General features: G+C 40.5%; 2 pseudogenes; both read left to right on the top strand.

Moving 5' to 3' along the window:
• The first annotated feature begins 1,319 nt into the window (after positions 1-1,319).
• On the top strand, positions 1,320-1,985 carry LOC149152178 (putative magnesium transporter NIPA4 pseudogene; annotated as a pseudogene).
• A 13,969-nt stretch (positions 1,986-15,954) lies between these two features.
• On the top strand, positions 15,955-16,657 carry LOC149152177 (putative magnesium transporter NIPA4 pseudogene; annotated as a pseudogene).
• Positions 16,658-17,377: the final 720 nt, after the last annotated feature.

Below are 17,377 nucleotides of genomic sequence, written 5' to 3'. Positions count from 1 at the left end.
CGCATTCAACAGACAGTATGGCCGAGAAGGAAAAGGACAGAGCTCGAGTAGATAACCGCATTTAACAGTTATGGGATTTCATCCTATACGACACCTCAGCCACCTGAGAGGACAATAGAGCACAGGAAAAAGATCGAAATTATCCACTAAAGAAATCAAATGCACCAGAGACTCCATCAAGTAGTTAAAGTGGTTGGTGGTCAATTATGACCTCTCCATACTTAGAATGGCCGAGTGCCTTTGTAATGAAACTCTATATATAACCGAAAATAAGATGTAAACAGAGTTGATGGTTGATGTTTTGATGTAAGGTTCAACTTCTGGAGATTGTAACTACTTTGATACTTGCAGTGTCTCATCTTCATTTTCAGCTAATACAAGCTTCTTTTGCTGTTAATTGCTCACTGTCCATTCTTCTTCTGTTCCAAGTTGTGCTTGATATGCTGCATTTCTGAACTCTTGATGTTTAGCATTAGAGTAGCTGTCATCCTACCTCTGTGTTAAAATTTTGTATGTATCAGTGAATGGGTTATTCAGGTTTCTTTTCCACTAGTGCCAGAGAGTTGTCATCCTATCTGTGCATTTGGGAATTAAGTGTGCATCTGTTGGTGTGGTCAGTATTCTCCATATTCACCCAATCCTTAAACTGTGAGTAATTGGTGGTCTAAAGCCTTGTATTCTGGGGGTGTTCACGCATGTCTGGAGTCAAGCAAAGTAGAAGTGGTTATTTGGCTTGAACAAGCATCATTCCTTCCATTAATCCATTTGCAACAATAAGTTGAATTTATATGTTCCCGAGCATCTCTGAGCTACAACCTAGGAGAGTTTCTTGGGGTGATAACAGGTTGTTTGATCGCAAGACTGGTGCATTGCATTTTGTCATATGAAAGTGGGTATTAGGAACATGTGCTTTTGAATTCTTTAAGAATTATGTTAATGTATTTCTCGAAAATTATACCCATGGTTTTATGCACCAAAGGCTGTAGTACTCAAGTTATTAAGCATTGTCATTCAAAGCCTCATGAAATAATTTACATTGTAATGTGGCATGCAGGTCAAAACCTAAAGGAGTAGACTATTTTTCTAGCAGACATATACTCATCAAGTTAGTGAAACACCTACTTTGTGCTTTTCATAACATACAATAAGAAACTCATGACAATTGCACGATATGGAGACTTATTCAACTAAGGGAAATGGAGCTCAACATGAAGACATTTCTATCATAGCACAAAGTAATGGCACTGACTGGAACAGTGTTCATACCTGGAGTGATGATGCATCATTGATGAATGTTGGTGAAATGGGTTCATGGGAGGATGGATTTGGAGGAAAAGGAAGTAGGAGGCTACTCATATTTGTATGAGCCACTTTGGTGGGCAAGCATGATTACCATGACTGTTGGAGAGGTAGCCAACTTTGCAGCTTATGCTTTCGCTCTAGCTATTCTTGTGACTCCATTGGGAGAACTCAACATCATTGTCAGTGCAGTTCTTGCACATATTATTTTAAGAGAGAAATTGAACATATTTGGAATTTTGGGTTGTATTCTCTATGTTGTCAACTCGACAAAAATTGTTCTACATGCTCCTCAGGAAAGGGATAATGAGTCTATCAAGGAAGTGTGGAACCTTGTTACTGAGCCAAATTTTTTTTTACGCATCTCTTGTGATAGCATTGTATCTTGTTCTTATGTTCCACTTTGTTCCACTCTATGTCAATGCACATGCTTTGGTCTACATCGACATTTTTTCTCTTATGGGATCTCTTTTGGTTAAGGGTGTCAATGCATTAGGTATTTATTTGAAGCTGAGATTAACCAACTAATATGTCCACCAACTTAGTTCTTTTCCATGGTTGTTAATACCTGTATTATGACACAGGAATCAGGCTTCAAGCTCTCTCTTCACATAAGTTCCTTGGATGACGACTTCACGTTTAAGGATATTCCGCTTCGTTGGCAAGATTCCTTTTGGGAAGCTTAACGTGTTCATATGACATGTATGTTGGACGATTCTCCTAGTTTGTATTGACAACAGTGTTGGAGGGAAATTATTTTGGAGGAGAGTTGTTTGGTTTCACTCATTAATGAGGAATGCAACCCAAATTCCAAATCTGGTGTACAGAAGAAAATACAGGCCCCATGGTTTAATGAATATTTTGATGCCTCAAAATTAGATAATGGATACAATGGAAGTAATATTCCATGGAGGTGTTGAAATTGCAAATTTTTTAAGGAGAATCTCACCACTATCATGTATTCCAAACTAGATTGTTTGTATCTTCAGTCAATGAGTGGAGGGGCCACCTGGGTATGAAATTATGTCTCCACATAATCAATATTGTCCTAAAGTTGGTAGGTCACATCCCATGCCCCTAGCACTTAACCAGAAGATGTGACCCAACTTGCATTGCAACCTGGGGACCTTTCCACAAGTCGCGAAGTCACACCAGAAGCTCCTCATCCATCCTAAATATGTGATCTTGATTATAATGTGACTCTGTGACCTTTTCTAGTGTAAACAAGTCGTAGAATCACTCTTCATAATGTTGATGTCCAGTCTAGCCCATCCTCTTCAACGTGTTAGGGTCCCACCCTAACCCCCTTATTTATGTAGTGGGATTGAGTCATAGTAAAGAGTCAATAAAGCCCATATTAATAATTGTAAGTGGTTAACCCGCAATTAATGATGGGACCACAGTTAGTTGCAAATGGGCCATGGTATTAGATAGATGGTATTAATAAAATCCATGGTATTCATCCATGGTATTGCATGTATGAGTCATATATAAAGGATAGAGACTCCCTGCGAGGAGCATCGTGTCTTATTTCTGTATCGAGCTCTGCTCTATTGGAGGTTGCCCCCTCGAAGAGGCTAGTGAACATTGCTTTCTGAATAATAAAATATTTGTTGTTGTCTCTCACTATTCTATGTTCTGGGTATCTTTCTTCGCATATTCTGTATTTGGGTATCTTTTACAGGTTAAGAGCATAACAAGTGGTATCAAAGCACTTTCCAGGGCCAGTGGTATCTCCATTTCTTAGCAAATTTTTTTTTGGCTAGAGATGTGTTTCGACGTCTTTAAACCATGGGATCTGTTGTTGAGCGCATAAACCTATGGATTTGGGGAGGCTTGCATGCAAGAAATACAAGAGGTGGTCATGCTTGTTGGACTCCCTTGTAACCCCTATGGGTACCCCTTCGAGTAGTAGCGCATTAGACAGAACCGCGTACGGACTGTCTTCTAAGTACCTTCTGGGTATATCAGAAGCCCCTTAGCTCCTCTGCAACCTCGCCATAGATAAACCGTCGGCCGTCTTGCTGCTACAGTACACCGAGAACAGCACTCGGAGAGATTACTTGCCCGTACGATAGGGTAGTCGGGTTGTACGGCTAAGGGTACAGTTGATCCTCCTTAGTTAGAGCCCTGAAACATTGGGCCGAGTACTACTGTCAGACCCTTATGTATATTGCGATCTGTAGCACCTGACACTCCTCGAGACCATAGTTCCCTTTTCTATCTGGGGATCACACATCATCTTTGCCAGATCCGCTCGCGCAAAGGGGTGCAGCAGCAATAGACATCAGTCCTGCAGTTCTGAGTTAGCAGACTAGCCATTCTGATCTATTAGATCCATCAAATCCGCAGCAGCAATTTGTTCCGCCGCTCAGGGCTATCCAATCCGCCATTCAGATCTCTCAGATCCACCTGATCTGAGTAGTTGTGTGGGGTTCCTATACCGGGGCATGATTTTCGCAGGACTTTTGGTAGCATTGACATTTTGAGGATTCGGCTACTGCAGTATTCCTAAGGAAGGAGTAAAACTCTGTTAGGAGTTTTCAGAAAAAAAAGTCTGAGATCTCCCGAGGTGCTTATTGGTGATCTAGCACATCAGAATCAAGACGACGAGCTGAGCACGGTGGTACCATTCAATTTTTAGTGAATTTTTTTTTTTGGGCGGTCCCAATTTTCAAGAACATCAGGTCGGTGCATGGTAGAAACTAGAGCTCAAGCTATGGCCAATGAGAGGATGGACAAACTTGAAGAATCCTTGCAATCCCTCCAAATTCAGCTTGACCGACTAACTAGCATAATCCCAAGCATAATCCCGATGGGCAAGGAAGAATCCCATGAGGAGGCGTATATTGGCAATGGACATAGTGAGGGTGAGTCTAGCCACTCTCTTCACCTCGGGGGCCCCCACCAACAATCTCGTCCACGATCTCCCAAGTTGGATATGCATAAATTTGATGGTTCTCACCTAGCAGCATGGATAGCACAAATGGAGCAGTATTTCAATATAAATAACATCTTAGATAATGAGACCCAGCTTATGGTGGGGAGCATGTACTTGGACAATGAAAGGTGGCAATGGTGGGAATGGCATCAACATTGCAATGGACCTTTTAGGACTTGGACCTCCTTCAAAAAAGCTCTTACAGAATGCTTTGACCAGGAATCTTCTTTTTTGGGTTGTCTTACTAAGCTCCGACAGACTGGCACAGTGGATGAATATATTATAGCCTTTGAAGCCTTAGCCTTCCGCACTAGGGGTCTCTCAGATATGTTCTACACGGAATGTTTTATTAGCGGTCTTAAAGAAGCCATAAAAGCCCACGTCTTACTCCACCACCCTCCCACATGGACAGAGGCTTTTAAGGTAGCTCGTAATGTGGAACGTGCATTAGCAGCCCAGTACAGTTATCCAAATTTCACCGCCAAGGGTCGCCCCCCACAGGCTCACAACACGACTCAAACACTTAAGGTTCAAAAGGTGTCACCTGCAGAAATGGCCGAAAGAAGAAAGTAAGGATTATGTTACTACTGTGATGAAAAATACTCCCCAGGTCATAAATACAAGGAGCCCAAATTTTTTCAAATTGATGCCACTGATTACAGCTCATCAGAGGAAGATCCACCACTGGAGGAACATGAGGCGGTAGAAGAGGACAACCAAAAGGACAATGTCTTTGACGAACCAGTTATTTCGCTGCATGCTTTGGCAGGGATTTCTTCACCTCAAACTCTTAAAATCAAAGGTTTTATTAAACATTGTCCAGTAGTAGTCTTGATTGATAGTGGAAGTACACATAATTTCATCCATCAAAAAGTCGCGGAAGCGGTGCATTGTTTTATACGAGTAGTTTCTAACTTCCAAGTCCAAATTGCGGATGGGGGCACAATGAAATGTGAAGGCCGCTGTGAAAATGTCAAACTTCAAATGGGGGATTATCAGTTGAAGACCCACATGTTTTCCATACACATGGGAGGGTGCGAAATTGTCCTCAGTGCTGAATGGCTTTGCACTCTTGGGCCAATCACAATGGATTTCCAGGAGTTATATATGAGTTTTAAGCAGAACAACTCCACACATACCCTCCGTGGACTCCAGGCGGGAGCTCCCTCTATCATCAGCTCGCATAGGATGGAAAACTTTCTAAAAAAGGGCCATCACGGAGTTATAGCTCAATTTAATGCCATCCAGGCAGTCGAAACCAAGTCTCTGCCGATTCATCCTGAGATGCAACAGATTTTAAATAACCATCTGCCAGTCTTTGACAAGCCTCATGAGCTTCCACCCTCAAGAGGGGAACATGATCATAGCATCAACTTGGTTCCAGGGGCCCAACCCCCAAATGTGCGCCCATACAGATATCTGTTCACCCAAAATAATGAAATAGAAAAAATAATCAAGGAACTTTTGGAAGTAGGTGTCATTCATCCCAGCATTAGTCCTTATTCATCACTGGTGGTCATGGTGCTCAAGAAAGATGGGGACTGGCGGATGTGTCCAGACTTCAGGGCCCTCAATAAGTTGATAGTCAAAGGTAAATTTCCCATCCCGGTGGTTGACGATTTGCTTGATGAACTCAATGGGGCTCAATTCTTCACTAAGCTGGATCTTCGCTCGGGCTACCACCAAATTCGCATGAAGGAAGTCGACATTCCAAAGAATGCTTTCAGAACTCATGAAGGCCATTATGAGTTCCTGGTCATGCCATTCGGTCTTTGTAATGCCCCCTCAACTTTTCAGAGCCTTATGAACCACCTTCTCAACCCATATCTCAGGAAATTTGTCCTTGTCTTCTTCGATGACATCCTCATCTATAGTTGCACTTGGGCCGCACATCTTCAACATGTAGATCTACTCTTGCAACTGCTCCGCAAGCATAAATTATTTGTCAAGATGTCCAAGTGTTCGTTTGGCATGGAAGAAGTTGAGTATTTGGGCCACATTGTGGGGCATGAAGGTGTCAAGGTGGACCCCAAAAAGATCCAGGCAATGCAGGATTGGCCTCAACCTAAGACCTTGAAGAGCTTGAGAGGATTTTTGGGTCTCATAGGCTATTATTGAAAATTTGTCCGCAATTATGGTCGCATAGTGAAGCCCCTCACTCAACTCCTGAAGAAAAATTCATTCTTCTGGAATGAGGATGCACAACAGGCATTTACAGCTCTCAAAAATGCCATGTGTTCCACTCCAGTCTTAGCACTACCTGACTTCACCAAATCTTTTGTCATTGAATGTGATGCTTTGGGTACGGGTATTGGGGCGATCTTAATGCAGGAAGGGCGACCTTTGGCCTTCACAAGCCAACAACTAAGTGGGAAGAATCTGGGCCAATCTACTTATGAGAAGGAAATGATGGCCATTTTACATGCAGTAGAGACCTGGCGACCTTACTTATTGGGGCGACGTTTCCAAATCTGCACAGACCATCACAGTCTTAAATATTTTTTGGAGCAACGCCTATCCTCCCCACAACAAAATAAATGGCTCGCCAAAATGCTGGGATATGATTATGAGATCATTTACAAGAAAGGGCAAGAAAATAGTGTAGCAGATGCATTATCTCGCCAATTTGAGGAGGGAAGTACCCTGCTAGAAATTTCCCTTCCCATTCCAGAATGGATTGAAGAAGCTCGCAGGGAATGGTTTTCACATCCAGGGCTCTCCCAACTCATTTCTCAATTGCAGGCGGATCCAAATTCCACCAAGGGCTACTCGTGGCAGGATGAGATTCTTCGCTACAGGGACAGAGTCGTAATATCACCAACATCCACCCTCAAAAGTCGCATTTTGGCAGAATTGCACTCATCCCCCATTGCAGGACATTCAGGCTTTCAGAAGACGTATGCTCGCACCAGAAGATAATTTTTTTGGACAGGCATGAAAAAGGACATCCTCACTTTTGTAGCAGAATGCGATGTCTGTCAATGCCACAAAGGGGAGACTGTCAAAGCACCAGGCACATTACAACCGTTGCCCATCCCGGCAGCAATATGGACGAAGGTTTCTATGGATTTCATTACAGGTCTTCCAAAGTCAGGAAACAAGTCAGTCATCATGGTGGTTGTGGATAGAATTTCGAAGCATGCTCATTTCTGCACCCTACCCCACCCGTTTACACCGACTTTGGTCGCTCAATCTTTCATGGATCAGATCTTCAAATTGCATGGCATGCCCACTTCTATTATGTCCGATCACGACCTGATCTTCACCAGTAATTTTTGGCAGGAGCTCTTCAGGCTACAAGGCACCCAGCTAAAACTCAGTACTTCTTATCATCCACAAACGGATGGTCAAACGGAAGCCGTAAAAAGATTTCTGGAAATCTACCTTAGGTGTTTCGCTTCAGAAAAGAAACATCTTTGGGTACAATGGTTACCTCTGGCTGAATGGTGGTATAACACTAACTATCATGCCACCACCAAAATGACTCCCTATGAAGCAGTATATGGTCAACTCCCTCCTTCCCCTACTTCTTATATCAAATGGGGCTCAAAGGTACAAGCAATGGATCAACTCCTACAAAATCGTGCAACCATGCTCGCCTATCTTAGAGAGAATCTTCATCAAGCTGAAAACCGCATGAAGAAACAGGTAGACTAGCATTGCTCAGAGTGCCAATTTGAAGAAGGGGATCAGGTCTTTTTGAGGCTGCAACCATATAAGCAAACATCACTCAAAGATAAGGGTTGTCAGAAACTATCTCCAAAATTCTACGGACCATATCAAGTAGTTCAGCGCATTGGAGAAGTCCCTACAAGCTGGATTTGCCGCCTACTGCAAAAATCCATCCAGTTTTCCATGTCTCATGCCTCAAGAAAGTGATTTTTCACTTCATCCCAATGAAAAAACATGAATCATGATTAACTACTGGGGACCACACTTGTGTTCATTGCGATTTGGTAACACAAAAGGAACATAGAGAACATGGATTAGATTCCACGGTGGTGGATCACAGGATTTGTAAAACCCTTAACAACATACACTTATATAGAGCATTACTCGACAGAGTCTAGTTGCGAAGTCGCAACTCTGGGAGTAGCTAGAAAATGCGACATGACCTCCTTTGCGGTTATGCAACTCCTCCCAGGGTCGCTAAGTCACATAATTGTTCTCGAAAGAAAATGTGACTTACGTCCCAAGATGATGTGTGACTTGCATTCGAGGCCACATTTGCGACCCACATCCAATGCGACTTGCCCAATCCCCATCGCATTTTATCTCTCAGTCATTTTATCATTATGTCGCGGGATGAACACAAGCTAGTCTCGGTCATATTTTTGCAGGACGATCCCCATCCATGAGGTTGAACCTAAGGATGATTAGGATTTACATGATATCCTCAATTAATTATTTTATGGTATGCATTTGTGAATGGGTTGGAAATTTTGGAAAGACACCTCACAGATTAAATGTAACAAGCAGTCGAAGCCTTGTATTGCAACTAATGGGGCAAGAGACTTGAAAAAAGAAGCGCTCACCAAGAAAATGGTACCTAAAGCTCATGTATTAGTGCACATCGTAATAGGAAAACACTTGTAGCCATTACAAGAGGTCTGGGATTCTAAACCAAAGAGGCATTGTCCGAAAGGCACTTTTCATGTATATGGATGGTAGAAAAGCCTCAAATATTTTTCACTAGTTGATAAAGAGCCTTTTGAATTAGACCATAGATCCTACATAAGTTGTACATGCATTATAATGTTGTGACATAGAAACTGACCGCACATGGGTCTAAACTAATGTTATTTATTTTAATGTTTTTTCTTCAGTCAGTTGATTGTATTTTTATTATCATTTTTTGTTATAAATATGCCTGACCCATGTTATTTTCTGGCAGGTGGAGAGAGGGCATGAGAATGCTTGTCTATGGGAAGAAGTCATGGCTCCTTAGACATTATGTCAATCTCAATGAAAGATCACAGGGAAGGGAAATAATGTTGACTTAGAAAAGGAAGCTAGGGTTTCCGCAAAATCTACGCAATCAAGGTTTCAATGAAATTAGAATTGGAACCATTCAGACTCATAAAGCTTGGTAGCATAAGATGACTGAATGCAAGTAAGGCACAATGACAAGAAAATAGGCATGTCTGAGGATCTATCATCTGCATCATTGTAGCATGTGGTCAAATCACATTCTACGGTTTACAAGGACCCTCTAAATCCTCCTCCTCTCCCTCCTTCACTGTAATGTAAATATCTCCAACCATAATGTTGGCAGGTATGTTAGGCCTGATTCGAGCATGTAACAATATTTAGGCCTAAGAATGAAGTATGTAAGCTCAAGAATCATGAGGGTAGCTAAAAGGTCATGAGGGGAGGTCAAGGGTCACAGTAGGTGAACAATCACCTCCTCTCCATAAATGTGCCCTCATGCCTCATTTTTAGGGGACTAGCACCTGAGTTGATGCTATGATTAGTTAGTTGATTTATGCTTTAGAGCTAGAGCCACTCAACTCTAGGCAATTAGTAGAGTGGAGTTGCAGTGAGGCTGGGGTTTTACATTGGGAAATGGTATGAGCAACCCATGTTCCACTATTAGGTTTTGACCAATTGCAAGATATGTACTTGAAGTTGCAACAACATTAATAAGACGTTCTTCATCTTTGACACTGATTCCCATGCTTATTAATGGTGGTTTTATTGGGTATCTGGTATTTTCAGTGTATTTGTATGTGTTCTTTCATATGCGCAATATGTTATGGAATAATTCATAGTTGTTTCATGTATGTTTTGATTTCGAATCCGTGTTTACTTTGTTCTTACCATGTCGGTGATGTATTGTGAACTATTTTGCATTAACTTCTGGCATGTTCCTATTTATTGTATGTCAGGTTGGATGTTAGCTCACTAGTCCCTCTCTCATGGCATACTTGTTCTTATTGTCGCTAAGAGTTGTTTGTACCTCTTTTTGCAATATGCCAATCTTGGGCTAATTTAGTTTCACTGTATGGGAATTTCATCACTGTCCCCACTCTAACACCTTCTCATTTGCTAACCAAGAGTGGAAACATTCATGTTGGTAGTCAGGCCCACATACTGGATGAGACTCCTATCCCAAATGGTGTGAGGTCTAATTAGAACTTCACACGGGGCATACCTCCTAGTTGTTGGCAGTACATTTCAACCCGTCAAAAAATTGGTGCTAGAAGGAGGGATAGATGACAAGCTAAGACCTTAGAGCCTGCAGTTTAGTCTCATATCTGTAAATGGCTCCATCTTGAATCTTGCTCCCAGGGTGTTTATATGATTTTTCCATTTTCCAATGTTCCATCCCCATTGAGCATCTTTACCACTTGTCTCAATTAAAGTTTGATGGTGAGAATGGAACTTCCATAACTGAGCACATTTTTTATTTCCTCGAGTTTTGTGAATCTTCTCAGATCGATGATGAAGAGTTTCCTTGTGTGCTCTTCTCCCTCACCCTTGAAGGTCATGTCAAGCAATGGTGCCACACATTTCTAGCAGCTTCCATCCATTCATTCGAGCAACTCACCGGTAAGCTCCGATAAGCATTTCACAGGTACGATTTTTAGGATGTGTTTAGAAGGATAAATGAGATTAGAGTGAAACCTGAAGAATATTTAGAGGATTGTGATATTATATTTGTTCACCTTTGTTTTGAATTTCCTGAAGGATATGTCAATTGGTTGTATCAGAGTAAAAATTTCAACAATTGGTTCTTGTTTCTCTGCAGCACCTTTAATCTAAAACAAATCCTGATTCTCAGGAGTATCATGATAATCTCCAAGTTACAGGTTGTCCAGGTTTTACCTGTAATCTTGTTTTTCCTATCTCTCTGTATCTAGAATGACCTCAAGCCTCTGAGGAGAAAATTACTACTTGTGGGAATTCTCATCCTCCTCTTGATTTGTTACATAATATTATTTTGGTCGTAAATGGTTTAGGTGATGAAAAGTGCTTTCTGGGAAGAATCAAATTGTCTTGACTCTGAAGCTCTTATACATCCTTTTGATGTTGAATCTAAACTTGATCAAGTTGATATAACCTCTCCCCATGTTAATGAAACCAAGCTCGATTTCATTGAACACATTTCTCACTCTATTCTTGAATTTCATTCACCTTTCAGCAATGGCCTGGGTCTTATCTCACATAAAGTTGAATGTCCCATTAAATAAATGAGCCATGACATGCATGCAAATCTGTTTGTGTAGGATGTGAGTCTTAGTCCAATTGGTTCCCTTTCATCTAACCCTTTTCATCCATTTTTCTCGGATTTATTTCATGCATCTACTACACCAGCAAGTTTATACAAATCATTCAAATCTTTATCTTGCTCATGTTGATTGCAATCGTGTACATGGGGGTGATGTTTCACAGTCATAATATGCAGATTTTGAATCCCTTGTTCTTGATCTCTTCCATTTGTAGTCTCTAACAGGTAAAGAAGAGGACCTTACATCTCAGCCAATTCAATATGGTTCTCTCATTAATTTCTTTTCACTCTCAATCCAAGAAGATCCTCATGTGCCAGATATCCAACTTGATCAAACTGGTGGCTTTGGAAATTGTACTTGTACCGAAAACATATTCGCTCACACTTCTGGTGATTATCATTCATACACTTCTGTTGATCCTATGAAGCCACCAGAATTTGATGATTCACCTGTCGAATGTTTGGGGAGTCATCAAGAAGTTGTGGAACATCAAATTCCACTGATGGCTTGTCAGGTTCTCACGTTCCCGATGAGACCCCTAAGCCAAGTCAAATTAGGATTTCTAAAAATAGGGTTCTACACATCATTCTCCTCTCAGCATCATCTTGTCGGATGCAAACTTATCTTAGAAATCCTCTTATTCAGATGACGTTTCCCCAAACAGATTTTTCCATCACTTATAAGCTAATATGCATCAACCTCTATACCATAATTTGTTTGCTGAAGGGAGTAGTCTGGCCATTATCTCAAATCTTTTTAACTATTGCTCAGCTGGTACAGTTTGTGAATGTATACAAGAAAATGATTTCTTACAATCCCCTATATGGGAAGGTTCTAATCACCTAACCTATCCTCTGCCTGAGACTCTTCGGTTGATCCAATTCATTCTTAGAAATTTAAAGAATCAAATCTGTTGAACTTCCAATCTATCAATATTCAGACATCTGATCCAATCAACAATATTTTCACCAATAGTTGTCCTGTCACAAGTAATGATAACCATATGCATTCACCTCTCAATCTTGTGAAACTACCAATATTTGATGGCTTGTCATTTGAAGGTTCATAGATTCGTTAGGATGATGAGACACTTCAGATTCTACTGATGGTTATGCCAGGTCCTCATGCCCTCGACGAAATCCATGAACAACTTCAAACTAAGGTTTCTGCAATTAGGGTTTCTTATTTTGAATCCTTAGGTCTCTTAGTTAGACCGAGTGAAAACCCCTCTTTTAAAATTCATCAAGTTGATCATCCTCCATATCATGATAGGGTTGTTGATTGGTTTGAAGGATCTTATCTAGTGGATTCCTCTACTAGCAGGAAACATCTTGCCTTACTTACATTGGATTTAGGGTTAAGCATGAATGGATGCATATCATGGTTGGATGACTATAAATTTCATGTTTGTGATTCTGTTTACCAATATTAGGTTGCAATTTGCCTTGAATGGTCTTTTCTAGCACATTTTCCTGTAAGTAGACATGGAATTCTTGCTATGTGCGTGTTTCACAGGTGAGCATTTTTGCTTTTGGAAAATTATGTTTATAGATTCTAATCAGTGTCTTCATTGTTTTTGCAGGTCAGGAATTACTGCAGTGGCTGCATTGGAAGTTTGATTTCACATGACTCAACCTCCTCTCTGATAAAATTAAAGTTTTAGGTTTTAGGTTTTATGTTTTACTTATTTTTATAATAAGGGTTTGTTCATCAAAGTTTCTTATTAGGGTTTCTCTGTCAAGGTTTGATTACTATCATTTTCTTCTATATTCTTTGTTGTGTTATATTTATCATAGGAACTTAGTTGTCGTATTCATATTTTGCATTGAAATCTAAACGCATGCATTGCACTGGTCTTTTATCTGTAATTGGTTGATTTCTTCCACACATTTGCATAACACAACATTGAATTTCATCATAATACCTACCTGCTGCATTACATCATGCATTTATCTTCATGCTTGGCATACACTCGCCTTGACCTAGCTTGGCATTTCCCTCTATGTTGCATGCCACTGGATGAGCCTTCTTGAACCCGACGCCTTCAAACCTTTGGTGTTGTGACTAGATTTCTCACACTTTTGTGCACATGCTCAAACCTTGAGGGAATATTGCTTGGCATCCTCTTTGCATATGTTAAATCCATAGAAGAACTTCCCTGGTCACTTTTCCCTAGAGATAAAACCCTAACCCTTATGATTGTGTGTAGTTGTGATGGTTACGGTAATAGGTAGCTTCTCTTGGAACTGGTCATCAAAGTTACCTCCTGGATATTTCTCCTACGAGTCTAACTTATTAATAAGGAAAATAAGAACAGACCACTTGTGGAGAACCCTAATCAATTTGAATGACCTATACCCATAACTTGAACCTTTTGCTTAGCATGGTCTTGAATATTTTGTTGACTTATTTTCATTCTTCGCTTGTTATTTGTAGATGATATGTGGAAGCTTGGCATGAGAGAAAACCTAAACAATAATATCTTTTGGTTCCTGTCAAAAAAGAAACAACCTCTCTTGCCCACAAAATAAGTTAGGATTCCTCATCTGCCATGGCGCAATGAATGCCCAATAATAAGTGCTAACGTGTACATGAAATAAAATAAAATTAAATAAAGAGTAAAGGATCGAGAAAGGCTTCCTGAACAGAAACTTAATGCAATGACTTCACTAGGGTACTAGCCAGGCTTCCTAGCAGTGGAGCAATGTTTGTGATTTCTTGAAGTGACTTCGCTGGGGTACTGTCCAGGCCTACTGGCAATGGAGCAACACCGAAAGCTATTTTAGAGCTTTGGATACAATAAGCCCTATGCTTTGTTATCTACATCATCATTAACTACTGGCATGTGTGAACTTCTAATTGGGAGTTTTCCGACTAGCAGGACCTAACTGAGACACAAGGGGAAGGAATATATGTAAAGGTCAAGGTAACACAAGAGGTACCCATAGTGAATGTTCAATATTCCCTTGCATCATTATCCATAATCGAACTATTATAGGCATGTTGGCATAGGTGTTGGATTCTACCAATGGTTCATCAATTGTTGTAGCTGCTACAACACCACCCAAAATTTTTGGGTATATCTAAAATTTTGGGTCCCTCGCTGCTTGCCTCAAGCCATTAAGGGATGCTCCAGTTGTTGATTGGATATTCCCCCATGGCTTGTTCTTATCAGGCCCTGTCGATGCACTTTCGTGCAATCATGTGATACATGTTGCATTCATTTGTCATGTCTAATCCCACGCATTGACCCTACCATTGCATTAGGGTTTTGGAGGTGTGATTTCTTTCCCATGACTTCGGAGATTAACCATATGTAATAGTCCTTTCAATCAGTGGTGGCACAATGTGTGGGAAGACAAGACTCCAATATGTCTTTCCTTATGTTGACCATACTAGGGTTTAGGGAGAAACCCTAAATCAACAAAAGAATGATCCCCTTCCTGTTTAACATAATTCACATGCCTCTAGGGGTGCATTCTCATCAAAATTGAATGACATCATGGTAGGAGTCATCACAAAGCATATCCTCCTAGGTTCTTGACTGGTTCCCCATCTTAGCATCTGCACTAGGACTTTGATGATTGTTGTCTTTTTCTAAACCCTATAGCTTCTCATTTCATGTGTCTTCCATTGCTCATATCAGTTTTTGGTGTGCATTAGGGTCTTTGTTCCCATCATTCTAGAAATATTATACAAATCATAGGCATATCCTTCATCACTGACCATGTTTCATTTGATGCATTGATCTTATTGTTTCATTAGGGGTTCACGTAGACTCATTGCTTTCATAATGCATGTTCAAAAGGAATAAGAAATCACTTCATCTCTGATTTGGTCGACTATGTAAATATGCCATTATCCTTATCCACCCTTGAAAATCCATATCCTCTGGGGTTGCATTCTTGTTAGCATTATGTCATTCTGGTACCTTATCATTGGATCATGATAAGGATGGCTTCACATAACAACATTACCTTAGTAATTAATTTGATTAAGGACCAATCAAATTTCTAGGGTTGTTTGATTGCAAGACCAGTGCATTACATTTTGTCATATCAAATGGGTATTAGGAACATGTTCTTTTGAATTCTTTAACCTTATATTAATATATTTATGGAAGATTATACCCATGTTTTTTATGAACCAAAGGTTGTAGTACTCCAGTTATTAAACAATGTCATTTGAAGCCTTATGAACTAATTTACATTGTAATGTTCCATGCAGGTTGGAACCTAAAGGAGGAGACAATATTTCTAGTGGACATATACTCATAAAGTTCGTGAAACACCTACTTTGGGATTTTCATAACATACAAGAATGGGTCTTGTTGCAAGAAGCAACTCATGACAAGCACATGATATGGAGACTTATTCAACTAGGTGAAATGGAGATCATCATGAGGACATTTATGTCATAGCACAAGTAATGGCACTGAATGGAACAATGTTCATACTTGGAGTAATGATGCATCATTAATGAATGTTTGTGAAATGGGTTAATGGGAGTATATATTTGGAGGAAAAGGGAATAGGAGGCTACTCATATTTGTATGAGCCACTTTGGTGGGCAAGCATGATTACCATGACTGTTGGAGAGGTAGCCAACTTTGCAGCTTATGCTTTCACTCCAGCTATTCTTGTGACTCCATTGGGAACACTTAACATCATTGTCAGCACAATTATTGCACATATTATTTTGAGAGAGAAACTACAAATATTTGGAATTTTGGGTTGTATTCGGTGTGTTGTCGGCTCAACCACAATTGTTCTACATGCTCCTCAGGAAAGGGATATTGAGTATGTCAAGGAAGTGTGGAACCTTGCTATTGAGCCAACTTTTTGTTTTACGCATCTCTTGTGATAGAATTGCCTCTTGTTCTTATTTTCCACTTTGTGCCACTCTATGGCCATACGCATGCTTTGGTCTACATCGACATTTTTTCTCTTATGGGATCTCTTTCGTTAGGGGTGTCAATGCATTAGGTATTTCTTTGAAGTTGAATTTTTCAGGGATGAACCAGCTAATATGTCCACCAAGTTGGTTCTTTTCCATGGTTGTTAATAACTGTATCATGAAACAGGAATTGGGCTTCAAGCTCTCTCTCCACGTAAGCACCATAGACAGTGACTTCACATATGAGGATATTCCACTTCATCAGCATGATTCCTTTTGGGAAGCTTAACATGTTCATATGACATGCATGTTGGATGATTCTCCCAGTTGGTATTGACAACAATTTTGGAGGTCGATTATTTTAGAGGGGAGTTATTTGGTTTCACTCATTAACGATGATTGCAACCCAAATTTGAGATCTGTTGTACAAAATAGCATGCATTCCCCATGGTTTAATGAACATTTTGATGCTTCAAAATCTGATAATGGATATAATGGAGGTAATCTTCCACGAAGATGTTGAACTTGAAATTGTTTTAAAGAGAATCTCAATGCTGTCATGTATTCGAAACCGAATTGTTTGTATCTTTAGTCAACAAGTGGAGGGGCCACTTGGGTATGAAATTGTGTCTCCACATAGTCACTACTATCCTGAAGTCGCTAGGTCACATCCCAGGCCTTCAACACTTAACCAGAAGATGGAACCCAACTTGCGTTGCGACCTGGTGACCCCACCACAAGTCTTGAAGTCGTGCCAGGAAGCTCCTCATACATCCTGAATATGTGACCTCGATTATAATGTGACTCTGTGACCTTTTCTAGTGTAGACAAGTCACAGAATAACTCTTTGTAAAGTTATGGCTAGTTGGCCCATCCTCTTCAGCGACTGTGCTACCACTCATGACATGGGCATGTGACCATCTGGAAAGAGTTGTTGCGATACCATTGGCTATGGGGCCGAATCAAAGAAGAGATGAGAGTGTTGCCCTTGATGCACTACGACCTTAAA

Source organism: Pinus tabuliformis, chromosome 9, assembly GCF_031772625.1.
Source record: "Pinus tabuliformis cultivar Carrire ecotype Pingquan chromosome 9, CPIR1, whole genome shotgun sequence".
In the NCBI taxonomy this organism is placed as follows: Eukaryota; Viridiplantae; Streptophyta; class Pinopsida; order Pinales; family Pinaceae; genus Pinus; species Pinus tabuliformis.
The sequence above is the reverse complement of the archived record's forward strand: the minus strand, read 5'-3'. Positions and strand labels throughout refer to the sequence as shown.